At 41.4% G+C, this 17,856-nt stretch overlaps 1 long non-coding RNA gene across 3 annotated transcripts in view; it reads left to right on the forward strand.

Moving 5' to 3' along the window:
- LOC126299033 (uncharacterized) overlaps positions 1-17,856 on the forward strand; it is a 65,692-nt gene that overhangs the window by 11,012 nt on the left and 36,824 nt on the right. The window lies entirely within an intron of this gene.

The raw sequence follows: 17,856 nt of genomic DNA on the forward strand, positions 1-17,856 counted from the left end.
GGGTCAGTATTGCCTCACGTGTTCCAACATTTTTACAGAATCCAAACTGATCTTCCCCGAGGTCGGCTTCTACTAGTTTTTCCATCCGTCTGTAAATAATTCGCGTTAGTATTTTGCAGCTGTGACTTATTAAACTGATAGTTCGGTAATTTTCACATCTGTCCACACCTGCTTTCTTTGGGATTGGAATTATTATATTCTTCTGTAAGTCTGAGGGTATTTCGCCTGTCTCGTACATCTTGCTCACCAGACAGTAGACTTTTGTCAGGACTGGCTCTCCCAAGGCCGTCAGTAGTTCCAATGGAATGTTGTCTACTCCGGGGGCCTTGTTTCGACTCAGATCTTTCAGTGCTCTGTCAAATTCTTCACGCAGTATCATATCTCCTATTTCATCTTCATCTACATTCTGTTCCATTTCTATAATAATGTCGTCAAGAACATCGCCCTTGTATAGACCCTCTATATACTCCTTCCACCTTTCTGCTTTCCCTTCTTTGCTTAGAACTGGGTTTCCATCTGAGCTCTTAATATTCGTACAAGAGGTCCTCTTTTCTCCAAAGGTCTCTTTAATTTTCCTGTAGGCAGTATCTATCTTCCCCCTAGTGAGATAAGCCTCTACATCGTTACATTTGTCCTCTAGCCATCCCTGCTTAGCCATTTTGCACTTCTTGTCGATCTCATTTTTGAGACGTTTGTATTCCTTTTTGCCTGCTTCATTTACTGCATTTTTATATTTTCTCCTTTCATCAATTAAATTCAATATTTCTTCTGTTACCCAAGGATTTCTACTAGCCCTTATCTTTTTACCTACTTGATCCTCTGCTGCCTTCACTACTTCATTCCTCAAAGCTACCCATTCTTCTTCTATTGTATTTCTTTCCCCATTCCTGTCAATTGCTCCCTTATGCTCTCCTTGAAACTCTGTACAACCTCTGGTTCTTTTAGTTTATCCAGGTCCCATCTCCTTAAATTCCCACCTTTTTGCAGTTTCTTCAGTTTTAATCTACAGGTCATAACCAATAGATTGTGGGCAGAGTCCGCATCTGCCCCTGGAAATGTCTTACAATTTAAAACCTGGTTCCTAAATCTCTGTCATACCATTATATAATCTATCTGAAACCTGTCAGTATCTCCAGGCTTCTTCCATGTATACAGTCTTCTTTTATGATTCTTGAACCAAGTGTTAGTTATGATTAAGTTGTGCTCTGTGCAAAATTCTACCAGGTGGCTTCCTCTTTCATTTCTTTGCCCCAGTCCGTATTCACCTACTACGTTTCCTTCTCTCCCTTTTCCTACTACCGAATTCCAGTCACCCATGACTATTAAATTTTCATCACCCTTCACTATCTGAATAATTTCTTTTATTTGATCATACATTTCTTAAATTTGTTCGTCATCTGCAGAGCTAGTTGGCATATAAACTTGTACTACTGTAGTAGGTGTGGGCTTCATATCTATCTTGGCCACAATAATGCGTTCACTATGTTGTTTGTAGTAGCTTACCCGCATTCCTATTTTCCTATTCATTATTAAACCTACTCCTGCATTACCCCTATTTGATTTTGTGTTTATAACCCTGTAGTCACCTGACTAGAAGTCTTGTTCCTCCTGCCACCGAACTTCACTAATTCCCACTATATCTAACTTTAACCTACCCATTTCCCTTTTTAAATTTTCTAACCTACCTGCACGATTAAGCAATCTGACATTCCACGCTCCGATCTGTAGAACGCCAGTTTTCTTTCTCCTGATAACGACATCCTCTTGAGTAGTCCCCGCCCGGAGATCCGAATGGGGGACTATTTTACCTCTGGAATATTTTACCCAAGAGGACGCCATCATCATTTAATCATACAGTAAAGCTGCATGTCCTCGGGAAAAATTACGGCTGTAGTTTCCCCTTGCTTTCAGCCGTTCGCAGTACCAGCACAGCAAGGCTGTTTTGGTTATTGTTACAAGGCCAGATCAGTCAATCATCCATACTGTTGCCCCTGCAACTACTGAAATGTCTGCTGCCCGTCTTCAGGGACCACACGTTTGTCTGGCCTCTCAACAGATACCCCTCCGTTGTGATTGCACCTACGGTACGGCTAGCTGTATCACTGAGGCACGCAAGCCTCCCCACCAACGGCAAGGTCCATGGTTCATGGGGTGACTGTTTGGTATATGGCCCCTAGTGGAAAGTACTTGATGCAGCTTTCTGGCTATCAGTTCAAAGCAGCTAAGGAAATTCTGTGCTTAGAAGTTACACCCTAAACATCGTTCTGCCGACGCCTGACTTGTAAGAGAAACTTTCGTTAAAGATGGTAAGTGCTCTAATATCAATTACTGCATTACCATTATTGTTAATGACATATTGTGATATTAGGATAAATTATCTTCACATTTTGGGCTATAATCTGATAAGCATTACTGTCTTGTGCTTTTGAAGAAGATTATGGTGGTGTGAAAGTTGTATTCTGGAATCCTTGTTGGAGAGTGGAATGTCTGAATTGTTGGCTAAACTTCACAAAGGACCATCTTACTCTGCGCTTGTTCATTATGTGTGCAGATGTTGGCAGTGCTTCTCTGTGTCAAGTTGGAGGCAGCCAATGATATTCTGGGTTCACTGCATATTGACTTTAATATATAGTGTGTAAATGACTGTTTATATTGAAACATTATTACTGATTTTTCTGAAATACAGCTCTTGGTTGTGGTGAGGAAATTACACAAATTCTTAACATTGTGTAGACTTCACTTTCTTCTTTTGCTGCTTACCAGCATTTCTGTTGCTGATACAGGGTACTTACACGCTATCTGTGCTAACATATTATAATACATTGTTTGATCTCAAAGGCGTATGTCTAGTTTGTGGTGGCAGACTGATCCATACAGTAGCCAGAGGTCTGGGTTTGGTGGAAAGTTGAGTTTGGTCACAAATTGATGAAGTCAACAAATGTGAATACTCACTCTAGATTCTGATGACACAGGTCTGTAGCTTAGCTGGAAGTCAGTCAGTGTGGAAACTGATAGTTTCATTTTCTGTTTAGTTGCATCCAGAATCGTGCAGTACATATTGGTATATTGATAACAAACACAAAGATAATGGCAAAGACAGAAAATGGAAACTCTGTATTAATTACATTATATATGCATGTGTATTTATCCCTGCAAACAAATTTTTTTTTAGAGCATTGTTTGATTGCTCTCGAGCACGTAGTGTAAGATTACAGTTACATTAAATGCCTAATATTTTTCGTGCCATGGAAACTAAAATATTCATTACATCATTGGCTGTACATAATGGGTGTTCTACTATCACAGCTTTCAATGACTACTTGCAACAGGCATTACCAACATATACTTAAAAGTTACAATATGGAAGGCAGCTCTAATTTTTTACTGAATTTTGTAAGCTATTTTACTGGGGACCACTGAATTATGCTGATTTTTATTAAAATATGCTTAGTGATAATATGAAACTTGTAAAAGTAAAAGCTTTGATTATAGTTGTATTTGTCGGACAACCATTGAGCAAAGTGGGCTGTTTGGGAATCTCAAATGCACCAGTGGCATCACCCTGTTCAGATACCTAATTTGCTTTTTTCATACATTTTAGAGTGCAATTTTGTTATTACGGTATATGAAAGATGTTGAGCTGTTCATTGCAGATACTCGTTGACAAAGTAGTCTGGATTGTTGTTCTCATCTTCAGTCCAGACTTGTTTGATGCAGTTCCCCAGGGTACTCCATCCTGTGCAAGCCTCTTCATCTCCTAGTAACTACTGCAACCTACATCCTCCTTAATCTACTTACTGTATTCATATCTTGGTCTCCCTCTGCAGTTTTTACATCCCATGCTTCCCTCCACTACTAAATTGGTGATCCCTTGATGGCATGGAACGTGTCTTACCAACCAATCGGTTCTTCTAGTCAGGTTTTACCACAAATTTCTCTTCTCCCCAGTTCTGTTCAGTATCTCCTCATTAGTTAAGTAGTCTACCATTTAATCTTAAACATTCTTCTGTAGACCACAATTCAAAACCTTCTATTCCTCTCCTTGTCGAAACTGTTTATTTTCCATGTTTCCCTTCCATAAATGGCTACACTGCATACAAATCCTTTCAGAAAGGTCTTCCTGACACTTAAATTTGTAATCGATGTTAACAAATTTCTCTTCAGAAATGCTTTTCTTGCCATTGCTGGTCTACATTTTTTATCCTCCCTAGTTTGACTATCATCAGTTATTTTGATTCCCAAATTGGAAAACTCGTTGACACTTTTAAGTGTCTTGTTGCCTAATCTAATTCCCTCAGCATCACCTGATTTAACATTATCCTCGTTCTGCTTTTAATGTTCATCTTATACAGGGTGCTACAAAAAGGCACGGCCAAACTTTCAGGAAACATTCCTCACACACAAATAAAGAAAAGATGTTATGTGGACATGTGTCCAGAAATGCTTACTTTCCATGTTAGAGCTCATTTTAGTTTTGTCAGTATGTACTGTACATCCTCGCTTCACCGCCAGTTGGGTGGGCTGACGAGAATCCGCATGCAATTGTGCAATCACAGCATCAACACAGTTTTTCTGTGAATGTTTGGGCAGGCATTGTTCATGTCTTGATTAGGTCCCATGTTCTTCCACCTACGCTCAATGGAGCACGTTGTCATGATTTCATACGGGATACTCTACCTGTGCTGCGAGAACATGTGCCTTTACAAGTATGACACAACATGTGGTTCATGGATGATGGCACTCTTCCACATTTCAGTCAAAGTGTTCGTACGCTTCTCAACAACAGATTCGGTGACCGATGGATTGGTAGAGGCGGACCAATTCCATGGCCTCCACGCTCTCCTGACCTGAACCCTCTTGACTTTCATTTATGTGGGGGCATTTGAAAGCTCTTGTCTACGCAACCCCGGTACCAAATGTAGACTCTTTCTGCTCGTATTGTGGAAGGCTGTGATACAATACACCATTCTCCAGCACTGCACCAGCGCATCAGGGATTCCATGCGACGGAGGGCGGATGCACATATCCTCGCTAATGGAGGACATTTTGAACATTTCCTGTAACAAAGTGTTTGAAGTCACGCTGGTACGTTCTGTTGCTGTGTGTTTCCATTCCATGATTAATGTGATTTGAAGAGAAGTAATAAAATGAGGTTTAAAATGGAAAGTAAGCATTTCCAGACACATGTCCACATACCATATTTTCTTTCTTTGTGTGTGAGAAGTGTTTCCTGAAAGTTTGGCCATACCTTTATGTAACACCCTGTATACTCTCTTCAAGGCACTGTCCATTCCGTTCAACTGATCTTCAGAGTTCTCTGCTGTCTCTAATAAAATACATGTCATTGGCAAACCTCAAGAGTTCTTAATGCTTCTCCTTGGACCTAAATTCCTACTCCAAATTTTTGTTTGCTTTACTGCTTGCTCAGTAGACCAATAACAGTGATAGGCTACAACCTTGTCTAACTTCCTTGTCAAACACTGCTCCGCTATTGTGCCCCTCGACTCTCTTAACTGCCCTCTAGTTTTTGCTCCCAGTGTTTTACCCCTGCCACCTGTAGAATTTGAGAGTATTCCAGTCAACATTGTCAAAACGCATTCTCTAACTAGCCAGCTACTGTGGCCGAGCCGTTCTAGGTGCTCAGCCCCGATCCGCAATGCTGCTGTGGTCGCAGGTTCAGATTCTTCCTCGGGCACAGATGTGTGTGATGTCCTTAGGTTAGTTAGGTTTAAGTAGTTGTAAGTTTAGGCAACCGATGACCTCAGATGTTAAGTCCCATAGTGCTTTGAGCCATTTGAACCATTTTTTTCTCTAACTCTACAAATGCTAGAAATGTAGGTTTACCTTTCCTTAACCTATCTTTGATGAGGAGTTGTAGGGTCAGTATTGCCTCACATATTCCTATGTTTCTCTGGAATCCAAACTGATCTTCCCAGAGGCTGGCTTCTACCAGTTTTTCCATCCTACTTCCGTAAGGGATTTGTGTTAGTATTTTGCAACTGTGACTTATTAAACTGATAATTTGGTGATTTTTCACACCTGTCAGCACCTGCTTTTTTTTGGAACTGGAATAGTTATATTCTTCTTGAAGTCTGAGGGTATTTCACCTGTCACATATATCTTGCTCACCACATAGAAAACTTTGGTCATAGCTGGCTCTCCCAAGGCTTTCAGTTGCTCTAACGAAATGTTGTCTTCTCCTGAGGCCTTGTTTAAACTCAAGTCTTTCAGTGCTATGTCAAATTCTTCATGCAGTATCGTATCTTTCTCCTAGTCTTCATCCTTTTCCAATTTTGTAATATTGGCCTCAAGTAAATCTGCCTTGTATACACCCTCTATACACTACTTCTTCCTTTCTGCTTAGGACTGGTTTTCTATCTGAGCTCTTCATATTCCTACAGGTGACCTTTTATCTCCGAAGGTCTCTTCAGTTTTCCTGTAGGCAGTATATGCTTCTACATCCTTACATTTGTTCTCCAGCCATTCCTGCTTAGCCATTTTGCTCTTCCTGTCAATCCCATTTTTTAGAAGTTTGTATTGCTCTTCTCCTGCTTCAGTCATTGCATTTTTATATTTTATCCTTTCATTGATTAAATTCAATCACTTGTTACCCGAGGATTTCCATTAGCCCTTGACTTTTTACCTACTTGACCCTCTGCTGCCTTCACTATTTGATCTCTAAGTTACCTATTGTTCTTCTGCTGCACTTCTTCCCCCTGTGTTCTTGTCAGTCGCTCCCTGAAACACTCCACTATATATAAGAACACACACACACACACACACACACACACACACACACACACACACCCATTCGCACATACACAGACACAAGCAGACATATTTAAAGGCAAAGAGTAAGGGCAGAGATGTCAGTCGAGGCGGAAGTGTAGAGGCAAATAAGTTGTTCAAAGACAGGTGAGGTATGAGCGGTGGCAACTTGAAATTAGCGGAGGTTGATGCTTGGCGGAAATCGAGAAGAGAGGATATACTGAAGGGCGAGTTCCCATCTCCGGAGTTCGGATAGGTTGGTGTTGGTGGGAAGTATCCAGATAACTCGGACGGTGTAACACTGTGCCAAGATGTGCTGGCCGTGCATCAAGGCATGTTTAGCCACAGGGTGATCCTCATTACCAACAAACACTGTCTGCCTGTGTCCATTCATGCGAATGGACAGTTTGTTGCTGGTCATTCCCACATAGAAAGCGTCACAGTGCAGGCAGGTCAGTTGGTAAATCACGTGGGTGCTTTCACACGTGGCTCTCCCTTTGATCGTGTACACCTTCCGGGTTACAGGACTGGAGTAGGTGGGGGTGGGAGGGTGCATAGGACAGGTTTTACACCGGGGGCGGTTGCAAGGGTAGGAGCCAGAGGGTAGGGAAGGTGGTTTGGGGATTTCATAGGGATGAACCAAGAGGTTCCGAAGGTTAGGTGGATGGCGGAAAGACACTCTTGGTGGAGTGGGAAGGATTTCATGAAGGATGGATCTCATTTCGGGGCACGATTTTAGGAAGTCGTATCCCTGCTGGAGAGCCACATTCAAGGTCTGATCCAGTCCCGGGAAGTATTCTGTCACAAGTGGGGCACTTTCGGGGTTCTTCTGTGAGAGGTTCTGGGTTTGAGGGGATGAGGAAGTGGCTGTGGTTATCTGCTTCTGTACCAGGTTGGGAGGGTAGTTGCGGGATGCGAAAGCTGTTTTCAGGTTGTTGGTGTAATGGTAGAGGGATTCAGGACTGGAGCAGATTCGTTTGCCACGAAAGCCTAGGCTGTAGGGAAGGGACCGTTTGATATGGAATGGGTGGCAGCTGTCATAATGGAGGTACTGTTGCTTGTTGGTGGGTTTGATGTGGACGGATGTGTGCAGCTGGCCATTGGACAGATGGAGGTAAACGTCTAGGAAAGTGGCATGGGATTTGGAGTAGGACCAGGTGAATCTGATGGAACCAAAGGAGTTGAGGTTGGTGAGGAAATTCTGGAGTTGTTCTTCACTGTGAGTCCAGATCATGAAGATGTCATCAATAAATCTGTACCAAACTTGATGACATCTTCATGATCTGGACTCACAGTGAAGAACAACTCCAGAATTTCCTCACCAACCTCAACTCCTTTGGTTCCATCAGATTCACCTGGTCCTACTCCAAATCCCATGCCACTTTCCTAGACGTTGACCTCCATCTGTCCAATGGCCAGCTGCACACATCCGTCCACATCAAACCCACCAACAAGCAACAGTACCTCCATTATGACAGCTGCCACCCATTCCATATCAAACGGTCCCTTCCCTACAGCCTAGGGTTTCGTGGCAAACGAATCTGCTCCAGTCCTGAATCCCTCGACCATTACACCAACAACCTGAAAACAGCTTTCGCATCCCGCAACTACCCTCCCAACCTGGTACAGAAGCAGATAACCAGAGCCACTTCCTTATCCCCTCAAACCCAGAACCTCTCACAGAAGAACCCCGAAAGTGCCCCATTTGTGACAGAATACTTCCCGGGACTGGATCAGACCTTGAATGTGGCTCTCCAGCAGGGATACGACTTCCTAAAATCGTGCCCCGAAATGAGATCCATCCTTCATGAAATCCTTCCCACTCCACCAAGAGTGTCTTTCCGCCATCCACCTAACCTTCGGAACCTCTTGGTTCATCCCTATGAAATCCCCAAACCACCTTCCCTACCCTCTGGCTCCTACCCTTGCAACCGCCCCCGGTGTAAAACCTGTCCTATGCACCCTCCCACCCCCACCTACTCCAGTCCTGTAACCCGGAAGGTGTACACGATCAAAGGGAGAGCCACGTGTGAAAGCACCCACGTGATTTACCAACTGACCTGCCTGCACTGTGACACTTTCTATGTGGGAATGACCAGCAACAAACTGTCCATTCGCATGAATGGACACAGGCAGACAGTGTTTGTTGGTAATGAGGATCACCCTGTGGCTAAACATGCCTTGATGCACGGCCAGCACATCTTGGCACAGTGTTACACCGTCCGAGTTATCTGGATACTTACCACCAACACCAACCTATCCGAACTCCGGAGATGGGAACTCGCCCTTCAGTATATCCTCTCTTCTCGATTTCCGCCAGGCCTCAACCTCCGCTAATTTCAAGTTGCCGCCGCTCATACCTCACCTGTCTTTCAACAACTTCTTTGCCTCTACACTTCCGCCTCGACTGACATCTCTGCCCTTACTCTTTGCCTTTAAATATGTCTGCTTGTGTGTGTGTGTGTGTGTGTGTGTGTGTGTGTGTGTGTGTGTTTTTGTGTGCCTGTCTGCCGGCGCTTTCCCGCTTGGTAAGTCTTGGAATCTTTGTTTTTAATATATTTTTCCCATGTGGAAGCTTCTTTCTATTTTATATATATATACCTGGCATATCCCCCTTTCTCCATGTTTCTGTTATGTGATTAACTCTTAACAGTTAAGAGTTAGCAAAATATTTATTTTTATTATGCAAAAATGAAATAGTGTTAGGTAAAAGTGGTTTATTGTTTGGTAAACCTAGTACAGTGGAGTGTGCGTAAAATTGGACAGATCCCTCGCAAGTTATTGGATAATCATGCTTGCTAAATATACTCACTTAAAAATAGTCATGAGACATACTACGTTTACTGGTGGTTTTTAATTTTTAGTCTCAGGAGCTTTTGTAGCAGGGGCATAAAGATCATTTGCTTTCTCCAGAGGGTAGTTGCCAGGTACTTTGATGTGCAGTCATTTTTGTAAGTGTTGCCAACTGCAATTGAAGACCCTCCTGATATAGACTGGGTCCTGAAGTGACAATAGCTGCTTTTTCATCTGTTTTGGCTACAAGATGACAGTGACCATGGAGATGGGGAAAACCAAAAATTTATTGAACACAGAGCTACAGAGACTGTGCTAGATGTTTTAAGCCAAAACCAGTGAAAATTGATGTGAAAGGTGGAAGAAGGGAAATAGCTTTACATTTCCTTATGTAACAAAGAACAATTTTATTTTACTCACATTAAATATTTCACTATGTAATATTTGCAAAATAATTTTTAAATTGTTAGTTCACTTCATGCATTATCACAGCTTTGCATCCTCTTAATGAAATGATTCAGCACAAATTTCTTTTTAGTGAAACAATTAACGTAACATGTTCCAGTTCAAAATGTTACAGTTGCATTTTGTGCACTTATTTCCCATCTAATACCTTCATCATACCCTTGAGTAAATTTTTGGTGCGAGTGCAATTGATGAAAGGATTAAGAGAAACATTAAATAACACTTTCTTATGTAACGAGAGCACTACTCATTTTTCATCAAAATTGTATTTTGTGATATCTGAAGAAGTAAAACTTCATTAAATCTCAAAAATACATTAATTAGTTTAACTTGCACAATGTTTAGGCACAAACTCCCAAACACTACAGTTGTTGTATTTCATTATAATTTCTCATCTTCTGTACATGCCATTTACACATATGTGGCCCACTTCCTTTCCTCCCATTACTATCTCAGTAAATTAGCTTACTATGCCTACTTTCATTCACTGCTTTTGTATGGCATCATATTCTGGGGTAATTCATCATTGAGTAGAAGAGTATTCATTGCTCAAAAACGTGTAATCAGAATAATTGCTGGAGCCCCACCCACGGTCATCCTGCAGACATCTATTTAAGGATCTAGGGATCCTCACAGTATGTATATTCACTTCTGAAATTTGATGTTAATAATGCAACCCTGTTCAAAAGTAATAGCAGTGTGCATAGCTATAACACCAGGAGAAAGGATGATCTTCACTACGCAGGGTTAAATCTGACTTTGGCACAGAAAGGGGTAAATTATGCTGCCACAAAAGTCTTTGGTCACCTACCAAACAGCATCAAAAGCCTAACAGATAGCCAACTAACATTTAAAAATAAATTAAAAGGATTTCTAGACAACTTCTCCTCATTGGCTGAATTTTTAGATATAAATTAAGGGAAAAAAACAACTTAAACATTAGTGTCGTGCAATATTTTGTGTAATGTAATATCTTGTACAGACATCCTCTCTTAACCTGATACGTTCCACATCATTACGAAGTGTCGTATTCGTGATCTATGGAACAAGTATTAATCAAATCTAATCTAATCTTGGAAGATTGTCATTGTCATTAGGTTAGAGGGACCAGATTTTTTATGTAAAAAAAAGCAGCATTTCTAAAAAAAAATAGAAATGCAAAAACAGGACAATGGTTAAAAAGAAAATACCTCGTACACTGATCAGCCATAACATTGACTACTGGCCTGCAATAGGTACAAACCCATCAAGGCAATACCAGCATCACCTGGTGAGGTACAACAGGTAGTTGAACACAAGCACAGTGCATGTAGGTAGTTAGTGAGTGTGGTGGTCATGTGCAGAATTAGGAAGACACATGGTCTAAGTTTGGCAGAGGGCAGATTGTCATGGTCTGGAGGCTCGATATGAGCATTTCAGAAACTGCATGACTTGTTGGGTCTTCTAGGAGCGCTGTGGTGTCTGTCATCAACATGTTGTGAAACAATGTCCAGATGTTGCAGGGTTGGGTGGCCACTTCTCCTGTCAGATGTTGTAGGCTGGGCACATTGATAAAACAGGACAGGTGGCGAACTGTTATGGAACTAACATCAGACTGCAATGCTGAGCAGAGTAAAAGTGTGTCTCGACACACAGTGCACTGAAAACTCCTAATGATGGGCCTCCACAGTTGATGACCCAAACATGTGCCAATGTTATTACCACAACATTGTAAACAACTGAAATGGGCGTGCGACCATTGGCACTGGACATTGGGGCACAGGACCTGATGAATCGTGATACCTTCATCATGTCGATGGGAGAGCTCGAATCCATTGTCTTCCAGGGGAACAGCTCCTTAACACCTGCACTGCAAGATGGAGACAATCTGGTGATGGCTCCATTATGCTCAGGGGGAACATTCACATGGGAATCCATGGGTCCAGTGGAGCTTGTGCAAGGCACCATGACGGCCAAGAAGTATCGCACACTGGTTACAGACCGCATACGCCCTTCCTGACTATCATGTTTCCTGATGGCAGTTTCATTTTTCAGTAAGATTAATGGTCCATGTCGCAATGCCAGAAGTGTGATTGAATGGTTCAGGAAATACAGTTGTGAGTTCCATGTGATGTGCTGGCCCCACAACTTGCCAGATCTAAACCCCCATCGAACACATCTGGGATGTGATTGAATGCAACGTCAGAGCTCACTACCACTGCCCCCCCCCCCCCTCCCTCCCCTCCCTGTAATTTAGGGAATTACATGACTTGTGTGTGCAGAGTGGTGCCAACTCCCTCCAGCAACCTACCAAGGCATCACTGCTGCCATGCCATGCCATGACATGTCACTGCTGTTACCCGTGCCAAAGATGGATACACCCCAGAGGGCTCACCGCTCTTTGGCGGGTTTGTGCTTGGCTACTATGGGGTCCCACCCTTTGCAGCATCTTCTCCCTTCTGTGCTGCATGTCTGTCCTCTTGGTACTCTTTTCCCCTCCCTTGGGGAACATGCCTGGGATATTTTTGGAAAGGTGTTCTGCATTTTCAGTAGCCAGGATCAGAACAATCTCCACTGTTTTTCATTCCTTTTTTTCTTTCTTCATTCCCCTTATCTTATCCTTCTCTGCCTCAGCATTTGAGGTTCCTCTTTTCCCTTATCCTCGCTGTGCACTCCTGAAGGCCAGCCGTCATGTCTGCTGCATAACAGGTGGCTGGGTAATGAACAATTCCCAACCCCAGGTTGATAAGTAGGGCTCGCATTAACCCCTGATACAGGCCAGGCCCAGGGAAGGGTGATTGCCTCAGCTGCTACCTTCCCAAATTTCTGATAGGTCCCTCTGTCATGTTTTTGGGAAGTGTAACCTGAGGTGTGAAGTCACCCAAGGCAGGTGTGCCATCTTCTGAGAAGGGGGAGGGGCAGATGGAAGGAGTGTACTGTTGGAGATGCTGGCAATCATGGGGATTTTCTCGCAATGAGTCAGTCTTCTACTTCCCAGTCAGTGTGTACTGAACATAAACGAAATGGGGCTAACGATTCAAAGACCCACCCAGTTGTACCACAGTTTCTCGTGGTTTCACATACCGAAGACGGTCAGTTCTTTGCTACGGTAAATCCACTTATTTTTCAGAAGGGCACTGATGCAATTGCCGACGTTGTGAAATCCTGCTGTCATCCACGCAATGGCACTTTGCTTGTGGAGACTACTTCTGATTTTCAAACACAACTACTGCTTGCAGGTTCACTCCTCCTTGGCTATCCTGATCGTGTCGAGCTCCATCAAATGCTGAATTCTTCCTGTCATATTATTTACACTATGGTGCTAAATGGTCTCGCAGAGGCAGAAATCCAAACGTACCCCTCTGATAAGGGTGTCATTGCAGTCCATCATGTGATGAAAAAGGTAGATGCATCCTTAGTGCCCACACGTACCCTCTTTCTCACTTTTGATAGTGTGTTGCTTCTGTCAAAGATCAAAGCTGCTTATGAAATCATCACAGTCAGGCTGTACATTCTGAACCCAATGTGCTGCTACCAGTGTCATCGTTACAACCACACTCGCATGTCCCGTCAACACCTGGCCAAATATGTAACATGTTTTAAGGATGCTCACAGGGGCAATTGTCTGCTTCTCTCGAGATTGTCCTGTGTCTCTTGATGAGCAAGCTGTCCAGGAGATCCGGGTGAAGGAAAAAGTGCCTTACCCAGTCACTTGCAAGATGTTGGCAAGCCTAAAACCCTGCATTCTACCACCTGGCACTTTCATTACTAATTCAGTGTCGGTGCATTTGCATTTTCAAGAAAATGTTTACATTTTCAGACATTGAGGTTAATGCACTATGCTTGATTAAAATACTTGGATCAACAAGGAGAAAAATTTCTGCTACTTGGCTATATGATGATCATTTATGTATTGCATTCTTTTGGCATCTGGCATTGAGTATTCAAACAACTACACTGAGAATCGGTATTCATTCCTAAAAATTTTGTTTTTTGTGCAGTACGTAGACGTACTGACTACATAAATTTGCTATCCCTCTTCAAACTGAAATTTGTGGCATTTATTTTCTTTGTATGCAATATAACATTATTGAAAAAGTGAAAACTGTTAACTTTTTGAGAGTTTAATTTTTATTCTCCATGAGAATTTCTGTAACTTTTGCAGTGAATGTAATGTTTGCTATCACGGAAGGTAACTTCTTCCCCATGACAAAAATGGTTGGAAAAATCATTGATGCTTATCAGGAACAATATTGATCTCAATTTGCTATACTGAGGAACTCTTAAATTAACATTTTAGTTTGGAAAGTGTTAAATGAAAAGCTTGGCCTTCTGTGAGGTTGAAGTTCACATTATCTGTACCCTATTTGAAGGGGATGATTCGAAACAATTGTTAGTTAAATCTTTTAATCCTAATGATTCTAATGTAATAAGTAGAATCTTATGGACAAAGTACCAGAAACATATACAGATCTAAGAAAATGTATGCCACTCATCTTAAAAAGCATTAGGTACCACTTCCGTAAATTCCAATATGACCAATTCTCTACTTCGGCCATTTCAGAACAGTGTGATCCACGTAGGTTGTATTTACACTAGTAATTCATTAATGTGCCTTTGATAAATATTATTTTTGAGAATTATAGCAGGGAAATGGGCTCTCAGTAACGACACTGCTTTGTAAAGTACCCCAATGAAATGACTGGTTACGGATCTTCTAAGCTCACTCAGCAGCATTTGAAAATGTTCTCTTCATTAACTGTACTAATGTCATGTCTTGTCCTTTCTTAGAATGAGAATGTGTGTGGTTTCTGGGTATGTGTACACCTGTGCCTAGTGACAGAAACTATTGTGTAGTTCAAAGACTGTAGCTCAACTTAAAGTTGCATGTTTTGAACAATATGCAATGTTGCTTGTCCCAGTCATTTCTTCCTCTTCTTGGCATTTTGTAAACGGCCCTTGGGTGTGTCAGTTTCTGAGTGCTTGCTGCAGAAGATTTTAAACGGACAGAGAACTGGAGTTGTTCGCATAAGTGCATGCGTGTGGATATGTTGTCTAATTTTGACAAAGGCCTTGTTGGCTGAAAGCTAATTGTGTGAGTAGCATCTATCCTTTTCATTAAATTGCCACATTCCATAATGGATTTTCCATTGTTTGACAGCTATTCTTAGTATTTATCATAAAACTTTTCCCCTGCCTTTCTACCATTGCCAGTTGCCGAGCATCAGCTCCCCTGTATGGTGTTAACCTGATCAGATTGTCCCTTGCTTCCTCAAACTGTGCCTGGAGAGCACAGACTTTCCCTTCCTGTAGTTTCCAGAATGTTTGTTGTCCACTGTGCAATTCAAAGTCTCTCTTCAGCCCTCCCAATGTGAATATTTCCTAAGTGCAACTTTTGGTATAAATTGTTTTCTCTGTCTGCAATTTTTGCATTATGGGTAATAGCAGTCTAATTTTCATATTTTAACTTACTAGTGTCTTAAGACATGTTGTGGGTAACTCTTAATTGAGGAAGTAAGTATTGTTGCACAGAAGTGTTTTGTAAGGATATATGTTATCCAGTCAGGATAGGCATGCACTCAACAATTTAAAAAGTTGGGTATAGTATGTTTGCTGTTAATAATTGAAGTTCAAAAACAATAGTAATGCTCGTAAATATAATACTAGGAGAAATCACTTGCACAAGAAATCACTCAGCCTTAGCTTGGCACAGAAAGAAGTGGGTTGGATATATAAGAAATTAAATTCAGACACACAGTGAAGCCCTGTTCAGCGGCACCTCTTATGCCATAGAAGTATTTTTGATATTTATATAATGACTGTATATCCACATTGCCATTTTACTCATTGGGAAAATACGTTAAATTTGTAAAAGAGTGCATTCCGTGTGATACTGAAAACTAAGTTATTCCATTTGATTAAGATGTGACACGTGTAAAATAAATTCCACTGGTTGGACATTATATATAAAGTTAATTACTTCTCCTCAAAAGTTTTGATTATTGTAAAACTGAGTTGATGCTGGTCATTTGAGTGTGGTTAGGACATTAAGATAATGTACATTAAGCACCTTGAATTTTTCTCACAATCAAGTTTTCAATACGTAGATTAGCATCAGTGATCAAATAAAGTAATTTGTTATATAACTGACCAAAACCATTCAGTTGGACTCACAGCTTCATAAGAATTAAATTTTCGTACTCCTATGTAACTTGTTTCTGAAAGTTGGTTTCATCATTAAATACTTAAAAAAATTACCAGCCCAGCATTGTGTTCAGGAAAGGGTATTAGTATATTTAACATAAATCAAATTTCAACCCTTCTTTACTTAATTGCATGTGCAACTTTTAACTATTATTGTCGGTAGGCAGCAACTTATGAGGAGGAGGAGGAAACCAATAATGGAGAAGATCCTGCCAATGTTGTTGTTTTCAGTCCTGAGACTGGTTTGATGCAGCTCTCCATGCTATTCTATCCTGTGCAAGCTTCTTCATCTCCCAGTACCTACTGCAGCCTACATCCTTCTGTATCTGCTTAGTGTATTCATCTCTTGGTCTCCCTCTTCGATTTTTACCCTCCACGCTGCTCTCCAGTACTAAGTTGGTGATCCCTTGATGCCTCAGAACATGTCCTACCAACCGATCCCTTCTTCTAGTCAAGTTGTGCCACAAACTCCTCTTCTCCCCAATTCTATTCAATAGCTCCTCATTAGTTATGTGATCTACCCATCTTATCTTCAGCATTCTTCTGTAGCAAGGTTCTAGTCTCTTCTTGTCCAAACTATCTATCATTCATGTTTCACTTCCATACATGACTACACTCCATACAAATACTTCCAGAAAAGACTTCCCGACACTTAAATCAGTACTCGATGTTAACAAATTTCTCTTCTTCAGAAACGCTTTCCTTGCCATTGCCAGTCTACATTTTATATCCTCTCTACTTCGACCATCATCAGTTATTCTGCTCCCAAAATAGCAAAACTCCTTTACTACTTTAAGTGTCTCATTTCCTAATCTAATTCCCTGAGCATCACCCGACTTAATTTGACTATGTTCTATTCGTTCTATTGTCCTTGTTTCGCTTTTGTTGATTTTCATCTTATATCCTTCTTTCAAGACCCTGTCCATTCCGTTCAACTGCTCTTCCAAGTCCTTTGCTGTCTCTGACAGAATTTAAATGTCATCAGCGAACCTCAGAGTTTTTATTTCTTTTCCATGCATTTTAATACCTACTCTGAATTTTTCTATTGTTTCCTTTACTGCTTGCTCAATATAGAGATTGAATAACATCGGGGAGAGGCTACAACCCTGTCTCACTCCCTTACCAACCACTACTTCCCTTTCGTGCCGCTTGACCTCCCGCCACCTTTAGAATTTGAAAGAAAGTATTCCAGTCAACATTGTCAAAAGCTTTCTCTAAGTCCACAAATGCTAGAATGTAGGTTTGCCTTTCTTAATCTAGCTTCTAAGATAAGTCGTAAGGTCAGTATTGCCTCACGTGTTTAGACAATTCTATGGAATCCAAACTGATCTTCCCTGAGGTTGGCTTCTACAACTTTTTCCATTCGTCTGTAAAGAATTCGCGTTTGTATTTTGCAGCTGTGACTTATTAAACTGATAGTAAGATAATTTTCACATCTGTCAACACCTGCTTTTTTTGGGATTGGAATTATTATATTTTTCTTGAAGTCTGAGAGTATTTAGCCTGTCTCATACATCTTGCTCACCAAATGGTAGAGTTTTGTCAGGACTGGCTCTCCCAAGGCTGTCAGTAGTTCTAATGGAATGTTGTCTACTCCTGAGGCCTTGTTTTGACTTGGGTCTTTCAGTGCTTTGTCGAACTCTTCAT

Source organism: Schistocerca gregaria, chromosome X (assembly GCF_023897955.1).
Source record: "Schistocerca gregaria isolate iqSchGreg1 chromosome X, iqSchGreg1.2, whole genome shotgun sequence".
Classification (NCBI taxonomy): domain Eukaryota; kingdom Metazoa; phylum Arthropoda; class Insecta; order Orthoptera; family Acrididae; genus Schistocerca; species Schistocerca gregaria.